Source organism: Cajanus cajan, chromosome 2 (genome assembly GCF_000230855.2).
Source record: "Cajanus cajan strain Asha chromosome 2, NIPB_CcT2T_4, whole genome shotgun sequence".
NCBI classification, from domain to species: domain Eukaryota; kingdom Viridiplantae; phylum Streptophyta; class Magnoliopsida; order Fabales; family Fabaceae; genus Cajanus; species Cajanus cajan.
This window is the reverse complement of record NC_138518.1, coordinates 59,553,787-59,573,262: the sequence shown is the minus strand read 5'-3', so window position 1 is coordinate 59,573,262 and position 19,476 is coordinate 59,553,787. Positions and strand designations below refer to the sequence as shown.

The following is a 19,476-nucleotide window of genomic DNA, read 5'->3' as shown; positions in this document are numbered from 1 at the left end:
ATTTGTAAGAATGATGATCTGGGAGAGAGAACAAAATTGTAGAAAAGTGCCTGTGAGTTAGGTTTTAGAACAATTGGGGGTTTTACTATTTATGTTAAAATTATATTAAATTGATAATTCCATTAATTATTATATTAATTTATGAATGTTATTGCTATATTACTTGATAAAAATTGATGATTTAGATGTGAATTGCTTGAGGTGTATGAAACCCATTATTTTGGACTTATCTGATGTGTGTATGGAATTGAACTATGAGATGTTGTGTGGAATGTGAATGAGATGTGATTGTGGTTCTTCACACCTATGACCAGGGGTGAGCACGGCCTGAGATTGTTACATGGGTATCGTGACCTTGGTTAATATGCCAAGGGTGAGCACGGCCCTAGGTTAGGGGTAACGTGACCTTGGCACAGTGTTATATCAGGGCTGAGCACGGCCTTGGATTGTTACGTGGGTATCGTGACCTTGAATAACATGTCGGGGGTGAGCACGATCCGGCTAGATATGCTACAGGGGAATCGTGACCTTGGCATAGTGTTATATCAGTGGTGAGCACGGCCTTGGATTGTTAAATGGGTAGTGTGACCTTGGCATAGTGTGAAGTGCAAGATTTGTAATGATTGGTGTGATTGAGAATTATGACGTGATGACGATGCATGATTGATTGAAATATGATATGTTGAAATATTTATGAATATTAAGTTATAATGAGATAATATGTTGTGTTTTCTTATGTTCTGTATATATAGATGTTTTCTTTTCTCATCGTACGATTTGTAGATGTTTTAGGTAGGAAGATCCGACTTTGAGTGGCACCTAGAATGCCAACCGTTGAGTTGTGGGTGTGCTCTGATATTGTGACATCGGGGCAGAGAAGTCTAGGATAAATTTTTTATATGTATTTAAAGTTATACCTTTTCTTTTAAAACCAATTTGTAAACTCTCAAGTTTTATTTTCAATTATTATGTTGGTTATTGATAAATAAATATGAAGGTTTTATGTGAACCCTTTTACCAACGTTAAAAATTTTATTCTTTAGTTTATTTACATGATTAATATTTATATATGTGTTGGGGTAGTAAGGGTGTCACAATTTTTGCGATCGAAAATTTTTCCGTTGCTAAACAGCTTAGCGACCAGGATTTTAGTGACTGATTAAATTCGGTCGCTAAGGTAAATAGCGACTGATTTTAGCAATTTAGCGACCGATTTTGGTGGTCGCTAAATTGCATATTTTTTGTAGTGCTTCAATTGGGTTTGCTTTGATAGGATATGTGACATTGGGGCATAGCTAGGCTTAGTTTAGAATTTCATTATTGTTATTTTTTTTTGGAAAAACTCTTGTTTCATTTTCTTGTAAATTGCGCATTTGACCATGATTTAAGTTTACAAATGTGAATTCTACACTCTTGTGTTAGTGAAACCATTGTTTTAATTCAAATGATTTTATTTACTCAGAAAATTATAATTTACATTTATTGTGTATTAATGTTGGGGTAGAGGGTGTCACATTTAGTGGTATCAGAGTCTGGTTGATTTAAATCGGACACGTGTGTTATGTGCTTATCATGATTCTATTGTGTACTCTGACAGTGCTTTGCTTGCTGTGTACTTTGATGGTGTTTTGCTTGGTGATGACGATGATGTGATGTTTCCTTGTATTGTTAGTGTTGTTTTTGATTGTGTGTTGAGTTCTCAAAATATGGGTAGTAGATATGATATAGCTTAGTTGATGTTTTTTATATTACTTTTCTTCATTCTAATGATTTCTTATTTGTTTTGATACTTCTTACTTATGTAAGAAGTAGTGGTTGGGTGGTATCACTCGTGTTGCGAGCATATATGCAAGTAGTAGTGGACGAAATATTGTGCTAATCAACTAGAAACTATTGGGACCTTAGACTTGGTTGAGACATTAATTTGTCAAAGGTATTAAGAGTCTATGGTTGATGGAGTTTCCAAAATCTATAGCTGTAGCAGTTGAATCCAAGGGGGTTGTATGTTGAGAATTTGAGTTTTTTGTGTTCTTGATGAAAGGCCAAAGTGTTGGTAATTTCTTGAGTTTTGATGCTTACATGTTGACTTTTTATGGTTTAGGTTACATGTGGATTTTATTTCAGATCTAAGTATTTTGTGAGGAATATGTGAATTGTTTTGGTTTAGTATTATAGTGGGAAGCTTGGATGTGAGTTTGGGGTGGAAAGGAGTAGGTTTAGAAGTGTTTTAAGGTATTTTTGTGGTCTTGGACTTTGGTGCACTCTTTTGCTGTCCGGTGCAGGGGATGTTTTCGCTGCAGTTTTGTCGCGTCATTACGAGTGCTATTTTGACAGAATTAGTTTTTGTGGTCTTCATGAAAGTTGTATCCTTGAGTGTTATCTTTCTAATGGCACCGAAATCATGTAAAACAGGGGTCTAGAACTCCAGTTATGGTTTTTTTTAGTGAACAAAGGTCTAGTTGTAAGTGTTGAATATATCTGCTGCGGTTTTTGAAATTTTTGGCTAAGATGATCTTTATAGAATTTTATGTCTGCATAATATTTGTAGCTTATTCTCTTAGATTTCTTTTGAGATAGGTTTGAGATTATTTGGATGACTACAACTCTTGGTGTGTTATTTTCTTTGATAGTTATTGAAGGGAGATGTATGTTGTCATGATGTTTTTGAGTTATTAGGTAATGCAAGGATAAAAACTGATTTTGTTATGATGTTCTGAGGTGTTATCACGTGGATTGAAAGGTTGTACATTGCGATGTGGTAAAGTTGGTTCATATGTACATGCTATATGGTGTAAATGGTGATTGATTCATATATGCTTAGGGATGATATATATATGAATGTTTAAATAGGTATTATAATATGATTTGATATGCATGTATGTTGATATGAGAATAGATGACCTTATGGATCAAATAATGGGTGTTTAACAAGATTGACCTTAGGGTGTGATCATTTTTGGAATTGAGGGTGAGGATATATCTATGACAACTTTATGCTAAGTTATTTAAGTATAATTTTTTATTATATGCGGTGAGTTTTCTAGGTCCTATAATTTCTAGTGGAGGTATAACGTAGATCTATCTAAGGTAGAAGCTATGCTTAAGTGGGAGATACCTGAGTCAGTTAGTGAGGTTAGGAGTTTTATTGGGTTAGCTTATTATTATAGGAGATTTATTGAGGAAACCTCTAAGATAACATTCCCTTTGACTATATTGACCAGGAAAAGAGTTGCCCTTGTGTGGGATAGTAAGTGTAAGAGTAGTTTTCAAATTCTTAAGGAAAGATTGACTAGTGTACTAGTGTTAATGTTGTGTAATCTTAGTAAGTCTTTTGTGGTATATTGTGATGCGTCTAAGATGGGTTTGGGTGGAGTGTTGATGAAAGAAGGAAAGGTAGAAGCTTATGTTTCTAGGCAATGGAAAATTCATGAGAGGAATTACCTTACCCATGGCCTTGAGTTAGCGATTGTAATATTTACACTTAAGGATTGGAGACACTACCTGTATGGTTCTAAGCTTGAGGTATTTAGTGATCATAAGAGTCTTAAATACTCTTTTGACTGAAAGGAGTTGAATATGAGACAAAGGAGATAGTTAGAATTTATTAAGGACTATGATTTTGGTCTTAGTTATTATCTGGGCAAAGCCAATATGGTGGCTGATGCTTTAAGTAGGAAATCTTTACATGTTTTTTTTATGATTAGAGATATGGATCTTTTGGTTTGGTCTAAGGATTTAAGTTTGACTTATGAGGTTACCCTTAGTAATGTGAGACTAGCTATTACTCAAGTAACTAGTGGATTATCAAAGGAAAATTGGAGAAGCACAATTAGATGATTCATTTCGGTGGCAAAATGTGAAGTTATAGGACAAGATAGTGGAGGGAAATTTACTTTGGGTATAAATGAAGTGGTAAGACTTAGAGACCGAGTATGTGTACCTATGAACTTACACTTAGGTACTTGATCCTTGGAAAAGGTCATAGAAGTAAAACTATTGTAGTAGATACCTTGAGTAGGATGACCATTTACCTATCATCTTTGATGATTTAAGGGTTTGATTTGATTGAGGAGTTTAGAAACTTATGCTTGGTGTGTGAGCTTACCGTTAGGAGCATTAGATTGTGTATGTTAGAGGTGACTAGTAAAATGATAGATAAGGTTAGAGAAGCTCAATAGTTAGACATATTTTCTTAATGAACCAAGTGGAGAAGATTGGAGGGGTATGGATAACCCTTTCCGAGTGAGAGTTGATGGTGTTTTGAGGTTCAAGGATAAAATCTATGTGCTTAGTAATCCTAAGTATAAGAAGATGATCTTAGAAGAAAGACAAAGGTGTGCTCTTAGTATTCACTTGGGAGCTACTAAGATGTATCAAGACCTTGGAAAGATGCCTGGTGGCCTAAAATGAATAGAGAAGTAGAGGAATTTGTGTACTCGTATTTAGTATGGCAGAGGTTTAAGGTAGAGCACCAGAAGTCTTTAGGAATTTTGCAATCTTTAGATGTTCTAGTTTAGAAGTGAGATGGCGTGTCAATAAACTTGGTTGTAGGTTTGCCTAAGATGCTTAAGAAATTTGATTCTTTTTGGGTTATAGTGGATAGACTCACCAAGTTTGTTTGCCTTATCCTTATTGATATTAGATATTTTGGGGAGATTGATAGAGTTCTACATTTGTGAGGTAGTGAGGTTATATGGGTTTTCCACTTTTCCTACTAGTATAGTTTCCGATATGGAACTAATAAGAGTACGACTTACGAATTTGAGAGCCAAATGTGAGAGTACCTGATGTTGTTTTTAGTAGGTAAATTTCAAGGAAGAAATTTCAAAAGGGGGGAGAGTTGTAACACCCTGATTTTTCATACTTTATATAAATAATATCTTTTAAATTATTTTGATATTTAATATAGTTATTTTAGAGTTTTAATATTATTTAATTAATTATATGAGCTCTATTTTAATTATGAGACATGATTTGTAATTATATTTTCTTTAATTAGTGGAGTAAGAGTTACTTTTATAAAATGTATTTTATTATTAATAATTATGTTTAGCTTATCTTATAAGAGGGAGAAGGTGTGTTTAATAATAATAATAATAATAATAATAATAATATTATTATTATTATTATTATTATTATTTATGAGAAGGGAAGGAATGGCGTCTCAGTCTTTTGATTATTATTATTATTACTATTATTATTATTATAATTATTATTTATTTTATCAAAAGAAGTTATCAAAAGTTATTAGTTTTTTATTTACTCATTTCACGCTCTCACTTCTTATTCCTTATTACGATCTCTTTGCTCTGTGCTTTGAAGAACAAGAATAACTAGAAGAGGAACAACCAAAGTCTACTTGTACTTCGTCTTCCAATTATCAAGGTAAGGGGGGAGTGACAAACCTCACTCAGGGGTGTGAGAATAACTGTTAGGTAGCAGGATTGACCCCCAATCCCTTGCCTAATAGGAATAGGCACTTTATAAAAGTTTTCTATTTTACTTTTTAATTGTTTTGTTGCATCCCTTGTGTGATTCTGAGTGTGAATGTGTTCAATTTCAAGAATAAATAAGTTTTGATATGGATTAGAGTGTTCTATAGGTTCCTATGGGAAACCCTATGAGAAACAAGCAAATTTTGAATATTTACTATTTTGGCTTCTAAGTTTTTGGTTGTATTTCTTGATGATTACTAAGCATGAATGTATGTTTAATTTTGAGTTTGGATATGTTTTAATATGGATTAGAGTGCTCTATGGGTTCCTACGGGAAACCCTATGAGAAACAGGTAAATTTTGAATGTTTTCTGTTTTGGCTTTTGAGTTTTCTGTTGTGTTCCTTGGTGTTTGTTGAGTTTAAATGTGTTTAATTTTGAAAATAGAAAAGTATTGCTATGAATTAGAGTGCTCTTATTACATGTGACTTTTTCTGCAAATTTTTCATAAAAATTCGCAAGAAACGTTGTTTCTACAATTTTTTTGTGGAATTTTATCTATAGGTAATACCTTCGTGGATAATATGTTTTTGAGAATTTTAAAATTCGCAAGAATTTTTCCTGGGAAAAAAATTCGTTGGAAAATTTCCTGCAAAAAGAAATTCGTAGGAAAGTTTCCTACGAATTTTTTCACAAGAAATTTTGTAGGAATATTTTATACAAAAAAAATTAAAGAAATTACTCAACTTTTAAATGCTCACAATAAATTCATGCAAAACATTTGTTTCCACGCCTCCAACATGTGATACATAATCTCTTATATACTAAGATTGTAGATTATAAGTTTAACACTCAACCATACAAATTAACTTATAAGGTAAGTGTTGCCCCAACTTATATACTCTTTGATTGTTTTATTTTGAATCGATGTGGGACGTGAAGTTTTTTTAAAATATTAAACTTATAAAATGAAATATTTTTTTAAATTTTCCTGCGGATTAAAATTGGCAAGAAAATCCGTAGAAAAAGTTACATGCAAAATTTTTCTATCATTTAGTAAACATTACTTCCGAATTTATTTTTGCAAGAAAATCTGCAAGAAACAAATTAAAATTCTTATAATATTTTCTACAAATTTTTACCATGGAAATTTTTTTTATGATCATTAAAATTGTAGCAAAATTTGTAAAAATTTCTTGTAGATTATTTTCATAAAAAATTTGTAACAAATATTTGTAAATTATTTTTCGCAAATAAATTCATAAATTTTTTTGTGAAATTATTATTGTAAGAAAATTCACAAAAGAATTTTACGAATATTTTTTTGCAGGAAAATTCGCAAGGAAATGACACTTGTATAAAGTGAAATTAGGGATATGATCTTTGGATAAATTTTGAGGCATTATATATAAAATTGATGATGGATTCGTCTTTTGGGTAACATTTGGAGTGTTTTAACCTACTGAAATATTATATTACCTGGCAAGTTGTAAAAAATGCGTGAAATCATGAAGTTGGGTTTATGACCTTTATGTTTTGTATGTTATGAATTGTGAATTGAATGTGTATGATGTTGAATAAATTTTTGTTATGGTGTATGTGTTATTCTGATGTATATGCCTATGAGAAGTTCTTATATAAGACTATGTGAATATGATGAGACAATGTGAAAAGTGAATATGAGACATGAGGCATGATGATATGTGACAATGAGACATGAGGCATGATGATATGTGACAATGAGACATGATATATGAGAAACTATGACAAGTGAAATGATGAGTCAATGAAGTGTAAGTGTGTGACATGCATCATGTGCATCTATGTGATGGGTATGATGTGGAGTACACCGTTAGGGAAGGCCCTCCTTGTGTAACATCTTGGGGGGGTCCTAGGGGATAGTGTGGTTTCGATATCTCGATTCCGCCCGTTTGTGAGCACGAGATGTAACTTGCGCAGCTTTGCTATCCTAACTAGACCCTAGCGGTACATCCTTCTAGTTGAGAGTGTATGGGTAGCTCCCTACAGGTACTCCTAGACTACCTTAGGTGTGTTGTTTAGGCAGCATAGCAGTGATATGTGATATGTGACTGATGCCACATGCATGTATTTATGAGTCGAGTCCATGACATCATTGCATGATAAATGATTGTGTATGTGTTACTGTACGTTATATGTATAACTTGAATTTGCACCTAATTAATGTGTAGCTATGGTTGTGCTTGTTATAATTTGTGTGTGTGTTGCCTGACTATTATTTTTATACCTAAACCTGAGTAAGATGTTTCTCACTTCTCTATTGCTCTTTGTATGTGTCTAAATTGTGTTGCAAGTGATCATCAACATGATGAGGTTAATGATAAGGCTTAAGCTTCAATTGGGTTTGCTTTGATAGGATATGTGATATTGGGGCATAGCTAAGCTTAGTTTAGAATTTCATTATTGTTATTTTGTTTTGGAAAAACTCATGTTTCATTTTCTTGTAAATTTCGCATTTAACCATGATTTAAGTTTACGAATGTGAATTCTCTACTCTTATGTTAGTGAAATGTCACCCTCCAACAACCGGGGCATGGGTGAATCGATTGGGACTCTAGACACACATCTAAAGATATAAAAACTCCTTAAAAATAATCCACAGTCACTACTTTGCACTTCGTTGATGCTCCACTCACTAGAAGGCAAGAAAATACCATTAATTTTGCTTCTTTTCCTTTGAATAATGGCTTGTATATGAAAAAAATGAGTGTTCTTATTACCTAACCTAATCTAGTCCTCCCAGGATTTTTGAAACCACAACATCTCTTCTTAAAATAAGGTTAGTTCATATTCACGAAGAAGTTGATGATATAGATGAACAAGTCACAACGAGTGCACCCTCTCTAAAGAACGCTTGATACCATGTATCCACCCATCAAGTTTTCTTTTACGTTTATGAATATAACCAAAGACTTCTAATTAAAGTTTAGAAGTCCTTACAAACAAAGTTCAAAGCCTTCACAAATTCACCTCAACCTTCCCATGCAAGTTGAACAATATATTCATAATCCTCATGAACGCACAATGCCGCTTCAAGTCAGAAAGGGCACTCAACCTTCAGACGAGGAACCCATCATAATGGAACAACAAAGGGTTATTATTGAGTGTCTTCTAGGAAGAATTTCCACAACGGCTTTAGAAAAATCTCATTCTCTAGCTAATATCTCCCAGAGCTTTGTCAAGTTGCTTATGAATAGGACAACAATTGCTAGTCATCCTCTGCTAGGTATAACAACCCCCAACCTAATCCAAAGTGACAAGGCCACAATTATCCACCAGCTACCCAAATAGAAATGCATAGTTGTGATGAAAATCATCACCCCATTGCTCAAAGGGTAGAAAAGCATTATAAAAATCCCCAAGAAAAACACACGGCTATTGAAAAGTGCTACAAAGGGATTGTAAGTGAGCCTAAAGCTTGTAATGTTTACATAGGATGGGATTGGCATACACTCCTAAACAAATCCATGTTTGGTTACCCTTGGAAACATCAAGAGAAATGACCTGATTCATGGAATCAAGAAATTGAAACTAAAAGGAAAGATACTATTTTTCAAGGCCCATATACCTCCAGCATGGCCACAAGCTTCCTAAATTTCAACTACCAAAAAACCTATACTCTCCCAAAATTTTCTCGTCCTTGAGAATTGCGTGTAAACTTCAAAGATGAATACAAGATCCAGAGTGTATCACTGAATGGTATCTTGAAAATGAGAGATATTTCTCTTACCAATTGCACCTTGAAGATTCCAAGTTAGAACTTTATAGTCAAAAGAGTTGCATCATGATAAAAGAGGTAAAAAGAAAAAGAAGAAGAAACCAATAATTGATTAACCTAGATGCCCTATCAAAAGCTCATTAGGTCTCCTTTCCACCATAATATCCTCCTTCTCATCATTTGTACATTCCATATATCTATTCCACGACTCATGCGACATAATAAATGGAATAGGAAGATCCTTCTCTTCAATATTCAAGGGATTTGGTTCATCAAAATACCAGAGTCGAGGACCCCTTAATGCTTATATCATAAATATTGTTCAAACACCTCATTGAGAACAATCATAATGGTTAATAAGTGGTGCTACTTGAAATGAGACCTTGGCTAAGAATGATGGTCGAATAAAGAGGAAGAGACTATGCGACCCCATGAAAAATGGGTCCCACCAACAAAATGTTCTTATTTTTATCCTTTTGAGATTCTCGCATAACTACAACAACATCATGTGGTGCACTAGCAGATGCATGAAGTGACCTTTTCAAACTTCAATCCTTTACCCTTCCCAAGAGACCCTTCTTCCCAAAAGATATGGAAGGTTTGACTTTCGTTTCTTCCTCATAACTGTTTCCACATTAGCAAGGTTGTTTCCACCCTCTATATCTCCTAAGATTGCACACTCCAACACATTAAATTCGTTTGTGATGCTGTATATCCCTTTCAACTGCTTTCGTATCACATTTAAAATGGGACAATTTCAAATTTCAAATCTTCGCACCTCGTTTAGGTTTTTGAACAACTAACCAATCCCTATGCACAATATCCACCCCTTGATTCACGCTAGACAATAGTGGGGATAGGTTTGGATTTTGAAAACCCTTATCCCTATCCATTGTCCCCGAACTACTACAAAATTACTGTTTTACATCATTACATCTACATCGGTTCCTCTACAAACAATGTAAATAAGAAACGCGGCAGCAGTTTTGTAAATAAATTGAAGATGTAAACCATTCTACATCGGGTCTATTTCTGACTGATGTAAAAATTGAATGACAATATTATTCTACATCGGGTTTTGCATTTAACCGATGTAAAACTGAAGCCAAATTTTCGCGGCCCCTTCACCCTTTCAACACAACACTCTACTGTTGCCAATCTATTTCACTCAGCAGCAACAACACTCAAAACCCTAGAGAAGAGCGTGCAAGTTCCGGCTACCCACCCACCATGGTTGGAAAAGATCTCTTGTTGTTCTCCAATTCCTTTATTTCCTAACCTTTTTCTTCCTCTTCTCACCGTTCCATCTTCTTCTTTGCAGACATTCAAGCGCAGGAATGGAGGCCGCAACAAACACGATCACGGCCACATCAAATTCATTCGATGCTCCAACTCACAAGATTGAACCCTCTCGACACACATCGCCCTCTCCAACCTCTCCCTCCCCTCCGACTACGCCGTCGCCGTGGTCCTCTCGCGCCTTGCCCACGACCTCTCTGCCAAAACCCGGAGTTCATTAAGATCCCGGTGGGGCGGTGCCGCCTCCTGGAAGCCACACCCAGGCCTTCGAGGAACTCACCTCCCTCCCCAACATGTGCGGTGCCATCGACACCACCCCCACTCCAGCCCTAACCCCAACACCTACTGCCACCGACGACGCCACCCACTTTCGCATAATAGGCAAATGGGTACCATTATGTGTTTAATGCTTCCAGCAGCATTCTTTCTAGTCTTGGGTCTAAGTTTATATTTCTTGATGGTACATGATTATAGCTATCAAGCAAGAATTACAGTTAATGGCAAAATTGGTACTTCATGAAAAAAAAAGGGATCTTGGTTTCTTCTGAGTTTAATATTATTAGTTAACACAATCCAATTTTTCTTGATACCATTGTTTTGCTCTTATTATGATATTACATAATTTTCATTAGATTAATACGGTTAAATTTATCCTTATCATTCCAGGAATCTGTTAGATTAACTTCTTATAAATCATTGCAGCAAAGTATGATGTTGCAATATCAACAGCATGTCGTGGACTTGATTATATTGTGGTGGAAACAACAAATGCAACTCAAGCATGTGTTGAGTTACTTCGTAGAGAGAATCTTGGGTTGCTACTTTCATGATATTGGTATTTTTTTATATTATTCAATTTATTTTTGTCTCTTAATGGCTATTTAATATAATTAATGGCACAAATTAAATTTGTTTACTTTTACTTATGTACCCTTGGATTTATATAATCATGACTGAGTTTATGATCTAGCATATATCTGCTAATTTAAGGGCATGTTTGGTACTGGGAATTTTTCTGTTACTATTTTTTTGACTAAATAATTTCATCATTTCTTGTTTTTAAAGATTTATACAGGAAATGGCAAAATCATTCCTTAACTTCCTACTAACAGCTTGAGTTTTTGCCACAGCTGGTCAACGGTTTTGAACTACTTGAAGTTAAGAACGTGGTGTTAATAGCAATTTTATGTTGGTTTGGAGGTGGTCTACTCTTGGGTAGCATCCTTTTAAATCAAAGTTGGGGAGTGAAAGCAAGCTAGATTCTGTCAAGTTTCAGTTTATAAAATAATGCCCTTGATTGAATACAATTTGTTTGTCAATGATTGATGATATGTTCAGTTATGTAATGTTTTTTATGTGCTGATAGTACGCAACCCAGGTGTTTATTTGATAAATATAATTTGGACATCATTTCTTTATTCAGGAGAAGCAAGTTGACCTTCTTCCAATGTTGAGAAAGAAAGTAAACATCTACATCGGTTGTTGGTATAACCGATGTAGAATAGTGGTAAAATCTACATCGGTTTTACTTACAACTGATGTAGATTTGTACGCAAATCTACATCAATTTTTCTGACAACCGATGTAGAAGTGTTTGTTTTTCTAAGTCGCTCTATTCTACATCGGTTTTATAACCGATGTAGATTACCTTCCAGAATCGATGTAGATAATACATCCTGTAGTAGTGCCGTCACCACATATTGGTTGGTCACTATCTCCATTATGAGATTACTCGACTCTACGTGTTGACTCGCTAGCCCCCTAAGAGGAGGTTTGGAACTCAGACAAGGTCTAGCCATATGTCCATATGTTCCACAAGTCATACACAACCATTGTAGACCTTCATATTCAATCTTAAACCAATGGTCTCAAAACCAAATCCTACCAACAATTGGTTCATTCAGAGATATATACATCTTAACATAGACTCTAGCAAGTCGACCATGTGAAATGGAGAGGGTCATTAGATCCACCTTCATCGGTGTCGTAAAAACAAATCACGACGGTAATGACGCAAAAAATATATTTGATGAAGTCGCCACCAATATTTTATTTTAAGGGAAAAATATTGGAAAATATTCTTAAAAATAATCTTTAAAATCAAAATTGAGTTCAGAAGTCGATTATGTGTAAGGAAGGTAATAGCACCATACGACGCTTGTAAAAAAAGCAATACCTTTAATTAATTGTGCAAAGTTACATAAATTTATAAATATTTAATTGACCCCTAAAAATATATTTTGTCATTGTTTTATATATAACCTTTATTCATGAAGAAGAACTTTTTTTTTGCATTTTTATTTAAAACTTGCATAATAATTTAAGTTAACAAATAAATAAACATTGAACGATTATAATAACGTTAAAGATAGAATTAATGTTACTAATTTTTTTGAAATAATTTATTTTATCAAAAGATAAGGACTTTATACTTTTTTTATCTTATTTTATCCTTTTAAAAACATAATACAAGAATTTAAGCTAATAATCGATTAGCATTAAATCCTGTCATTGAAATAACATTAAAGATAGAATTGTTATTCAATTAATGTTATTAATGAATATTTTTATTTTTATAAAATAATAATTTTTATTTTATCCTCTACATAAAAGCTTATGATAGCAAATGACTATTCTATAAACTTTTATAATTTACATAATACTAAAGGTAGAAGTACTACTCAATTAATATCATTAACCAATAAAAGTAACTTATATGTGCAAGAGGATTGTTTTATCTAAAAAAATATTTTGTATAAGGATTCAAGTTAGCAAATGATTAATCAATAAATCCTTATGAAAAATTATTTTTCCCTTAATGTTGTGAATAATTGTTTTTTTATCTTTTTAAAATGATAACCGTTATTTTATAAGCTTCTATGATTTACGTGATATTAAAGGTAAAAGTGTTACTCAATTAACAACACAAATCATTGCATATGCAAAGATAACTTATATATGAAATAAGCCTCTTTATTTATTTTTTTTAAAAGGGAATTTTGTATAAGAATTTAAGTTAGTAAATGGCTAAACATTAAACTCTCAAAATAGCGTAGTTAAAATAGAATTGTTATTCAAATAACGCTATTAATTATAGTAAAAAAAATTGAATTATTACTTGAGTAAGAGATGATGACTTTCCTATTTTTGAAATAATCTTTACACAAGAATTCAAGCTAACAAGTGACTAGTCATTAAACTCCCGTAATCAAATAATGTTAAAGATAAAAATGTTATTCAATTAATGTTATTATTATTTATTGTATATTGAATACTTTCTAAACAATAATCTTTAATACAACAAATCATATTCACCCTGTACAAACAATTATTTTCAACAAATCAAAAAACAAAAAAAAGTTAAGAAAAGAATATGATACCAAATGTGAGGCGAATAAATTTTTAAACTTGTTATTGTGTTGAATCTTCAAATATGAGGATCTATTAGGTACTTTTTGGCTACCTTTCACACTACACAGATGTCTCATAGATCTCAAGAAATACAAAGAGAGAGAAAAAGAGAGGATTTTCGAGCTATAAGGAGTCTTAGACGAATTTTTTTCTAGCCCTTGGAGTAGTGCCTAAGTATACTATTTATAGACGTCAAACTTGACCAGAACGACCTGTTCCAGATCGGAACAGCCTGTTCTGGATCTGTTCATTATGTGTTAAATTTTCATCTAGAACGGCTCGTTCTCATAACTACCATGTTGTTTCAAACTAGGGTTTTTAAGGCCATTTTTAGTATTTTGAAACGACCCATTCCAAATTGAAAAGACTCATTTCAGTTTGGGAACAGACCGTTCTAGTTTGGGAATAACCTGTTCTAGAATACCAAATTAGTCCTTATTGGGTTTTTAAGTCTCCCGATGTTGTATCCTGTGCTTGGGAACTCCTTTTCTTCATAACTCAGTTTATAAGTTTGAATAAAATTAAGTGTCTACAACTAGATAAAATTAGTTATTCACAATCGGCCTACCAACCATTATTGCTATAGCTAACAAAACACTTCCGTCATAATATCTCATTCCCAAAGAAGGAAAACACACCCACACCAATGTTTTATCTATATGGACCTTTGAAGCAACAAAATCCAAAATCCATTCCCTTACAACTAGATAGTGATAAAAATATAAGCCAAGGACCCTCAAAGGCTCAAACATGACTCTCTCTCTTTGTTCACCGCTAAATCAAATTTAACTATGAAAAAATCATTGCCAATATCTAAAAAGATGAAAATCACCAACTAGTTTCCATATAGCCTTCAACTTGCTATGCATTATAAAAATATCCAAAAGACTTTCCAAGCAATGTGACAAGAACAACGTCCTCCCAAGGGACATGTAAAGAGTGCACTACTTTAAAAAGTAATTATATTATAAAACTCAACAATTGTTAGTTATATAAAAATTCATAATTAAATAATTATATAAAAAACTATTAAAATACTAATATATTCCAATTAAATTCTTATTTTATCAATTTAATTTTTGATATTGTTAACATAAATATTTTCACAGTTTCAAACAATAAGAAATCATTATATATATATATATAGAAAAGTCAACGAGTTTTAATTCTATAACAATTTATGATTAAATAACAACATTAAAAAAAAAACTGTCATATATATGTATTCCAATTAAATTCTTAATTTATTTGATACATAGTGGATGTACATATTTTAATACTCTATTCACCAACTAAAATTACTCTAATTAAATATAACTTTTTTTTTATAGTAATTATGACAAAAATTAACAAATCAATTCATAACATATAAATTTTATTGCAAAATAATACGCTTACACATTATTATCATATTCTTCGCCACATCATATATTTTGATGGTGTGTCGTTTTTTTCTTATCATTCTCGTCTCTTTTCATTAACCTTTACCATTTGTAACTTCCATTTTATACAATTAGTGTGATTACAACACATGCTTACTCTAATGAGAAAAAAAAATCATAACAATAATAACAACACAATAAAAATAACTCAATAAATTAGCAATAAGCAACAACAATAAAATTATCAACATGCAAGAATAAGAGAGAAATGCCAAGAGAAGTAGAGCAAATATAAAGATAAATTCAAACATATAAGAAATATAAAAGATTTTTGAATTACATATTATTATTATGCTTACACATTATGAAGCGAATCTCACATGATGTCAAATCACTTCAATCCTATTCTTATGTGTATGAGATGTATTTTATGTGACTTAACTATTCCAATCAAACCTTGAAAGTATGTCCTTCTAGTAAGAGTGCGCAAAGGATGCGACTTGACATGTAATCTTAAGCTACTCTAAGTGTATTGTTAGTGACAATGCACAAGTGTGATATGTAATTTTTCTACCGCACTAGTGGAAAAAAGATTTTTAAGATCGGTTATTTTTTACTTTTAAGATCGGTTAAAAGCTAAACTTTTAAGATTGGTTATTTAACCGATATTAAAAGTCCAGCTTTTAAGATCGGTACGAAATAACCAATCTTAAAAGTATCAGGTATAATTTTAATAACTTTATTAATGTAACCCTCATATTTGGCCTCTCAAGGATGCTATTTCACGACACTTGACTTTTCAACGTGTTTTTTCCTTACTGCACATTTTCTAAGAAACTTCCCAGAAGGTCACCCATCCCTATATTACTCCAAGTCAAGCACGCTTAACTGTGGAGTTTTGATGAGATAAGCTACCAAAAAGAAAATGCATGATGTCAATATAAGTAGCACAAATTAATTCATTTAAGTCATCATCAACTATACAATCTCATACTAATACTATTTTTTGATCCCTCTTATTTTGGTGTGTCCAGACTGCTATAAAAATATAATAATTATATAATAATTATATTACCAATAATAATAATTATATTATATTTAATTAATCTTTATATATATATATATATATATATACTTACTTGTATAATTAACAATCTACTTATTTCTATTTAAAATTAATATTATGATACAATTTAAATTATTTATTATAAATTTAAAAGTTTAAATAATAATTTATATATTTTAAAATGATAAAGGTTATAATAACACTGGTGTAAAATAAATTTTAACATTTTAAATAAATTATTAATTAACTTAATATATTTATTTATCTTAAAATATGACTAAGGGAGGCGCATGTAAGAAAGAATGACTAAGAGACCGTTGCATTTTTTAAATAGTTACAGTATTTTTAAGATCGGTTAAATTTTAACCGATCTTAAAAGTACTTTTAAGATCGGTTAAACTTTAACCGATTTTAAAAGTATTCACATTATTTATAAAATTGCCATCATGTCACTTTTAAGATCGGTCACCTTTTAACCGATCTTAAAACCCCGATTTTAAAACTAATTTTTGCACTAGTACCGACACCAAAAACATGATAATATTTAGTTCCTATCCATTGCATAATACATTATAATGTATATATTATTGCTTATTATGCTATGACTAAATAAGTATGATGATGATATTTATCTATGTATGCTATGCCTTGTTGTACACCTTGTTTGTGGTTTATTACCCAGTTTGCACTCTTATAACATGAGTTAGGGTGAAATGTTTCTTATTTCCTTTGTTGCGTGTTGTATCAATTGTCCCGTGGCGGAGGCTAGGTGCGCCAAGTCACTGTCGAATCATGGCGCTTGGGCTGCTGCGCTCTTAAGTAAAAAGAGTTTCGCCCTGACTATCAGCTATAGCTTTTAGCCTAGTGGTAAGCGTTCGATCCAACAATTGGTATCAGAGCCAAGGTCATGAGTTCGATACCCAGCGGGGCAATTGCTGAGGGGGAGATTGTTACGGGTTGCATCAATTGTCCCGTGGGCTAGGTGGGCCAAGTCACTGTCACTATAGCTTTTGGCCTAGTGGTAAGCACTCGATCCAACATCCTTTACTTTGTGTTTTGTTATGCAAGCAATTATCAACATAAGATTGAAGATGTTGGTGATGAGACCTAGTCCTCAATGATGGGTTGTGCTTTGATAGGATGTGACATCTAGGTGTAATTTTGCTTGATTAAGATGTTGGTTTTGTTGAATTATTTTGAAATATATTAGTTTTATTCCTTGCAATTTAATTGGTAATGTTATTTGGTTAAGTTAAAAATGTGATATTTTCTACTTAAACACATTTAGTTTCTTTATGAATATTACATTATTCATTTGATTTTATTACTTATGTATTATGACATGCGGGATAGAGAGTGTCACAACTTATATGAATATGATTTCTTCTAAGATATGTCAACCGTTAGACCGTTTAAGTGTAACGAGTGTTCCCTAAACCAAAAAATACTACTCCAAAATATATTTTAGTAGTAGAAATAATTTTTAAGAGAGAAACATAAGTAAACTTAGTATATCTTATATTATCTCACACATGAGATTTATAGAGAAAAATCACAAAATAAAACTCCAATCCGCAAGATACGCGCGAACGTGCAACAAAGAAAATGGCAACGTTCAAAGAATATAAGATTCAGCAACCAAATTGCATTGCATAGGATAAGGCAAACTTAAACCCAAAAGTACGAACGTATTGAACTTCCATTTAATAAATTAAATGAATGAAAGAAGAAAGAAGGAAGAGATTTCTATCTAGTTTCTTTCTATATATTTTAGAAAATTTGAGTTCTGAGTCTAATTTTTTTTGAAAAAAAAATTATTTTGTATGTTTTCTGAATGGGCTCTACTTACTTTTAATTCAACCCTTTAAAGATAAAGATATCCCTAAGATCTTTTAACAAGAACAATCAAATCAAATAATAAGGTTATGAGATGATTGTTACCGTTACAATTTTTTTAGTTTATGCTTACTAGATATTGTGATATGACAATTTCGTTTAAAATTTGCTAATTACCTTTATTTCCGTATAATTCAAATTTTAATTTAATATTCTATTTTTAGTATTTTAATTTATGCAATACACTAATTGAAATAGTTACTTTTTAATATTTATATTTTCTCTACATGTAAATTAAAATAGTTATCATATAATGAGATTATTTTTGAATAATTATTTACATATACTTCATATATTTTAATGAGATTATTGAGTATATAATGAGATTATTTTTTTAATCATGATTTTATTGAGTATATATCAAATTTGATTTTTAATTTTTTAAATTTATAACATTTTTTTTTATTTATGATTATACATATAATTGATCTATCAAGTATCAACCCAAAAGTATAAGCTTTAGCAACCAAATTGAATTGCGTCGAATAAGGAAAACTTAAACCCAAAAGTAGGTGCATGCGTGCGAATTGAAATTGCATTTAATAATTTAAATGAATAAAATGAATTAAACAAAACCAAAAATTGAAGGTTTACACGTAACAGAAAATTAAACAAAATTTTAATTAAAAAATTAAATAGATATATGATTTAAATTTTAAATTATTAATTTCCAGCAAAGGTCATCAAGAATATCAACTAAATCATGAATTTGATTCCTAATAAGGAATTAATTATTCTCTTAATAAAATCTTTGAACTACTGAAATTATATATATACATAGTTTTGAAAATATATTAAATCATGTTACATATAATTTTTCTAATACTGAAAAAATTTTCAAATTAAATCCTTAATATTGATAAAATACATAAATAAGGACAAAATCATGAATATTCATTAATTGTAAAGTATGTTAAATAATTTTCATATAAAATTGATAGTTTCTTTTGAAAGAAATTGTAGAATACTCTTTCATAACAAAAAAAAAAATTCTTTGGAGCCCTCTTTTCTTTTCTTTCTGCTTCTGCTTTCTTGTCTTCTTCCACTACAAGCTGCAACCTGAAACAGAAACAAAATAAGTAAAAACCACCTTCCAACATCCAAGAAACAAAAGAAAATGCAAAAACATAACAAGAAATTGAATATATTGCTCTTTTTTTTCTTTCTTTTTTCTAAGATCCGATGGAACAAGGTTACGTTCTCTTTCAGCATCGTCTTCACTAGTGTTTTC

The 19,476-nt window shown here is 31.7% G+C and overlaps 1 long non-coding RNA gene across 1 annotated transcript; it reads left to right on the top strand.

The window, feature by feature from the left end:
- The first annotated feature begins 6,884 nt into the window (after positions 1 to 6,884).
- Positions 6,885 to 12,691, top strand: LOC114915555 (uncharacterized). The gene is made up of 4 exons (XR_003803630.2): positions 6,885 to 10,424; positions 10,513 to 10,879; positions 11,193 to 11,325; positions 11,621 to 12,691. It is a non-coding gene; the product is annotated as an uncharacterized LOC114915555 (long non-coding RNA).
- Positions 12,692 to 19,476: the final 6,785 nt, after the last annotated feature.